A 6,000-nucleotide genomic window follows, 5' to 3' on the forward strand; every position below is an offset into this window, starting at 1 on the left:
TTCAAAGCGGCTTAGCCAGTAAGGGAATTTATTGTGTATTGACCAGGAAGCAACTCCACCAGGTCAGCAGAGACATTAGTTCCTTCCATCTCTATTCTTTGCCATCTCGTGCTGGCTTCGTCCCGAGGCTGGTCCCAAAATGGCTGCTGCAGCTCCAGGCATCAAATCCCAATTCCTCATGTCTCATCAGCTGGGATTGTATCACATGGCCATTCTTCAACCAATGACTGGTGGTTCCCCCTGAGCCAAATGGCCGTGCTGGAGAGGAGTGAGGAAGGACGGGAAGAACAGGACTTCCAAAAAGAAAGCACTTAACAGAGACGCTGGTGCTTATGAGCCTCTGAGTTCTCTCTCCTCCTCTTCCTGGGCCCCGAGCCAGGCACCATTTCACAGCCCCCTTGGGTCCCTGTTGGGCCTCATGACTGGTTCTCACCAATATGGGACATTTCCTAGCTGATGCGATTAAAAGCTGGGCTGCTTTCTCCGTAGCCTCTTTCCGCATCCTCCAGGCCAGTTAGAAAGAATGAAGTCCCAGAAGATAGCAGAGCCATGAAGCGGAAGGCACCTGGGTTCCTAAATAACCTGTGGACACCCCTGCCCCCCACTTCTTGGACTGCGATATGAGCGAAAAATAAAATTGTCCTGTCGTAGCCATCGAACGCTGTTCGTCACAGCGGCGAGCCTTCCCTTACAAATAGTCTATTCTCCATTCCGCTCCAACCAGCTGTTGCCCTGTGGGAATACAGGCCCACTGCTGCCAAATCTTTTCATCTGTTTTTTTTTTTTTTTTTTTAAGAGAAGCCAGAAATTTGGAATTTTTTCAAAATGAAATTTCCTGATTTAAAAACATTGGCAACCAAATCAAATTTATGATTACAATTTTAAATGCTCCACAGGCCAAATGCAACACATCTGTGGGTTCCCCTTGGCCTGTGAGCTGCCAGTTGCACCCTCTGGTCAAAAAACCCAAAGCCGACAGCATTTGTTTATAAGTCGGCACTGGTCTCAGAGGTGGCGCTAGGTCTGTGGTCACATGGACCCCAAGAGGAGTTCCGAGCTGCCGGCCACGCGGATCAACGCTTTCGTTTCCACCCAGGCTGGATGCGTGAAGCGTCCTTGTAGCTTGCTGACATAATTTGGCCACCCTGCTGGAACTCCGAGAAGCTGACTCTGCATTTCTAGGTGACCGGGCCCAGGCGGGCCAAGCCGGCCCAACCATGGTACCACTTCCACTTCAGTTCCGCTGGGCTGAGGGGCAAGAAATGGAACTGACGCCAGGGCCACCAGACACGTCTTAAAGGAGAGAAGCGGGAAGCTCCCGCACTTGTAAATCTGCTCGGAGCACCCACAGGCACGGCCGGTTCGTCACCCCCGTTTAACAGCTAATGGTAATTGCTACAATTTATTGAGCACTTCGTATGAGCCAGACCCCGCCGAGCACTTCGTGCGAATCGTGCAATTCGATCTTTTTAACATCCCCACTGTTGCCAATGAGGAAATTAAACTCAGGAGGACTAACGGTCACAGCCTGAGGCCTGGCTTCTTTTCTCATTGCAAAGCCTTTCTCAGCCAGCCTTTTCGGTGCCTGTGTCATGAGCCCCTGAGCAGGTGAGGATGTTGTTCCCAGGCCACCAGGAACCACAGACCTTTCAGCCTCACCACATGGCTGTTTGTCTTTCTGTCCAGCTCCTGGGAGGCCCAACGTCCTCCCAGACGGAATGTCACCACGATCCCTGTCCCATAGCCTCTCTTCCAGTACTTCAGCTTCCTTGGTTTATTCATTTTCAAACAAACCTTTATCCGTCCTACCACGTGCCAGACAGGTCAGGGTACCAGGGCCATGGGACATGAGAGTGTGGTTTGTCCTTGTTTTTCATTTTGTAAAGGAACACAAGGCTCTAGGCCCACAGGGACCTGTGGCTGCGGGTGGCCTTAGCAAACCCAGGTGGGCCAAGCGCTCTCTCCACCCGCCATCGTGGAGCCCGAGGGCTAGCGTCCTGGACACTGTGGTTTCCCCACACCGTCCTTGACCCCAAATTCTGTAGCTCCACACATGGGGGAACATCCGCCATCGTGCCAGGGCAAAATGAGGTATCTCAGAGTTGCTCCACCGCTCAGCATCCCATCGAAGGTCTGAGACTAGGGTTGGGGGAGTGGTGACCTCTGGTTTTCAGGGTGCTGCGGGCCTAACTTGTGAGAACCACTTGGCTCCAGTCCTCGTATCTGAAAGTTTTTTTTAGGCTAGCGTCTTAACATTATCTCCAGAAGATACCACAAGGGTGGTCACAGCCTCCTTCCAATGGGGTCGACGGCCATCGCGCCACTTCAGACTCGTGTCCCCTGATCCCCGCTGGAAGCACGTGAAAACGTGTTTCCTGTGAATCCTGCCATTGTCCCACATCTAGCAATAACTACATTGCTATTACTACATTACTCTTTGCGTGTGTCTCTTTCAAGCACCTACATTTGTTCAATGAAAACATTTAAAACCTACGGCACAATAATTTGTGTATGCCTGCTTTGGAAGTTCTTCATTTTTGAAATTCCGGGAGTCTCAGGAGATGGCAGTGACGGGGCGCTGGCGCCCTCCCCCCATCTCCCTCTTGCAGCCTCCAAGGAAACCCGCAGTGAGACCCGAGCCTGCCTGCCTCTCTCCCGGCCTGGGAGCCCGGAGTCCAAGCCTGTCCCAGAGGCGGCTTCTGCCTGGCGTGTCCCCTCCGCACTTCTGGCCTAGGCCTTGGCATCATCCCCGGGCCAAAAACCTGGGTGCGGGTGGGGCTCCTTCCTGGGAGAAGGCCAGAGCGGGCCTCTGGGGCTTCCGGCGGAGCGCGGGTTGTTTTCCAGACTCTGGCGGCACTTCCGGTGCTTAACTGGATTTCGGGCCGTCTCGAGCTTGAGTCACGGGAAGCCGAGCCAGAACGGGCATGGGCAGGCCTCAGAGGCATCGGGGGTGGGGGGTTGGGGGGTATCTCTGAGGGGGCTTTCAAAGTGCAATGTAAGGCAGGGCCCTGGCTGCCTGCAGTAGGACCTCGCCCCAGGCCTCGCTGGGGCCACCAGAGCCTGCTCTTTCCTTTTACATCCAACTCTTAGGGCCTGAACTGAGAGTGATGAGGGAAGCTTCCAGAATGCTTGGCTCAGTGCACTGATGTGGGGGGGGGCGGGGGGAGAGGGGGAGCAGGGGGAGTGGTCAGCTCCTGGAGAACCCTGAGCCAGGTTACTCAAACAAGAGGAAGCTATTTCAGCTCAGGCCTTTGCAGGTGCTATACCTGCTGCCTGGCCTCCACCCCTCCCGCTGGCCCAGTTTTTTCCCTCTTTCCCGTCTGGGCTCAGACACCCCCTCCTCCAGGTAATGGTACCAGGCACAACCAACACACCTCGTGAAGTCACGCAGAAGCCCTTCTCGGTCAAATATTCTGAGAGAAATCCAGTTCTCAATTCTGAGTTACCTCTGAATTTGGCAAACTTGCTTCTCTATCCAAGAACAAGAACAAAAAAGAGAAGAAATCCAAAACCTCATTCTGAAGCTGCAGGAAGATCAGAGCAAAGAGGAAAAAGCAGCATAAGGACATTCGCTCAACATCTTAGGGGAAGGAACAAACGATATGTCAACAGTAGATCAGATTAGAAAACAACAACAGTATCTCAGATGGACCATGTATGACGCCTGTCCGTACCTGCCTTCAGGAACCAAGCGACCTCCTATGTTAGGTATAGATGGCAAAGAACCCAACTGCTCGCTGCTCAGAGTGCTTCGGAAATGTCAATGCTTGTATAAATGTCATAAAACTTATATCCAATGGCGTGTGTATTACGTACAGGTCAATATGTTAATAAAGCTGATTTTTCCAGCATTTATAATTATTTTTTTCGCCTGTTAGGACAGTTTTGTTACGTATTTCCTGCCAATAGTACTTAAAATGGCAACTTCTAAATCGAATAAATAATAAGAAAACACGTATAGAAAAATGGGGGGGAAAAAATGTACCCCTACTCGGATTTTGTCTCATTTAATCCCCCTACAAGTCCTATAAAGCCGGTATAACTACTACTTTCCCGATGAGAAAACTGAGGCCGAGAGGCTAAGCAGTGCCAGGGTCTCCCAGCCGGCGAGAAGATGAGGAGACATGAGGACAATGCCAGCTTCATGGAAACAGCACCTGAGGGGGACTGGCAGGGAGGGCCTCTCGTGGTGCCCTGAGCCAAGGTAGCTGGGCTCCAGACCACGACGGCAGCATGGCAGTCACCTGCCGACTGGGTCTCTCCCCGAGATGATGAGTTCCTCGGGGGCAGGGGCCTTTCCTGTTTGCCACTGTGGCCCCAGCATCGCTGCGCCTGGTACACAGAAGGCAAGCAAGCGTTAGTTCAGCAAGCAACTGACCTCTAAGCCTCAGTCTTCTCATCTGCAAAATGGGGTGAGTTTGGTTAGATTTTATATACTTCATGTGCTTGGCACACAGTAGGTCCTCAGGAAAACATGGAGACTGACGATTACCGGTGATTAGGCCTTTGCCCTAAGAGAGCTCAGACGTAAACCATCTCCCCCCCTCCCCCCGTTTGCCACTTCCCGCTCCAGTCCGCTATTAGAGAAACCATCCTCTAGGGGTCCCCCAACCCAGAGTGAACCCGAAGACCCCCACCATAGCCTTTCCTGCCTCACCCTGAGCATGGTCCTTCAGGCTTTCTGGAATAAGGGCCCAACGAGGAAGAAGGGACATGAGCCACAAGGCCAGTGGGTCAAAGTTCTATGCAGTGGCCACGAGCCAAGACACCCAGGGTGGGGGGTGGTCGGTAGGAGTGCAGCAGGAGCAGAAGAGGAGGGGGCCGTCTGACCCACTCCCTCTGGCTGGGGTACCTGGGAGCCCCCCAATGGCATTAGGAGCACTATTGGGTTGGGTGATATGTTTTCTGAGTGTGACACATGTCGGCCAACAGAGGACAGCAAATACATTTTTTATGATCCTGGAAAGCTCAGTCCCGTCACGTTCAGGAGCAAAAAGGATGGGCGGTCAAGGGGGACAAGTCATGTCTCAGTAACGTGGATCCTCTTAGAGCAAAAGGGGATACTCCTGCCATTATCTGGGGGGGTCACTGGGCAAGGAGTTGCAGGTGGGACAGATTTCAGGAGTGGCCGAGTATGGGGGAAGGTCTCCCTTACTGTTGGAACCTTAGGTACTTTGAGGGGGAGTAGCTCATGGGGGGTGTCAGCACCAGAGGCCAGATCTTTGCCAGGTGGAGAAGACGCCCTCACGCCTCACTCCCAATTCCCCAAGTACCTCCCAGAACCTGGGGCTGCAAAAGCAATAAAGGCAACATTATAAAGGAGAGGGGGAAACTTTTATCTTTTGGCCTGAAGGTGGGCTAGTATCTTGGGTTGTTCTTGGGAACAGAGCATGTTGGTCCAGTTTCAAACCTGAGACTTCCTGGGGACTCCAGTCATCCCAAAGGAGGTTAGGGGCCGTCAAGGGCTGGGTGGCAGGCACGGGAGGACCGTCTGGGTGCTGCTCTTACTTCTACTGTTTGTTCATGGGGGCAGGAGGAGTGTTGAAAATTGAAGGAAGAACTAAAAGCTCCTCCTGACACTATCACTGGTGTTTCCGAAAGCGGGTGGCAGATCTGGGGACGGGTCTGAATCTTACGTAGATGTGTCCCCATTCGGGCACCCCTGCACCCCCAGATGAGGGATCCCTGGAGCGCATTTGGAGGAATCCTGCCCGCCCCTTAGGGTGGAGGCCCAGCCCCGGCTCCCTTCTCCCAGCCATGGGGGTATTGGAAGTGGGGAATGTCCCTCCTCCCTCAACCCCCCCAGTTTGGAGAACCCCAAGCTCTGCCCCCGCAGGTCGAGGCTGACGTCGCCAGCGTATTTCGAGGAATGCCCCTATCCACTGACTATATTTGGCAAGGGCTTCTAGGAAGGCACCCCTTACCCTGCCCGCCTCCCCCCTGCCCGAGCCCCCACCAGGGCAGGCGGGCGCGCTCGGCTCCATGCTCTCGCCCTCTCTC

This window comes from Pteropus alecto, unplaced genomic scaffold (assembly GCF_000325575.1).
Source record: "Pteropus alecto unplaced genomic scaffold, ASM32557v1 scaffold34, whole genome shotgun sequence".
Classification (NCBI taxonomy): Eukaryota; Metazoa; Chordata; class Mammalia; order Chiroptera; family Pteropodidae; genus Pteropus; species Pteropus alecto.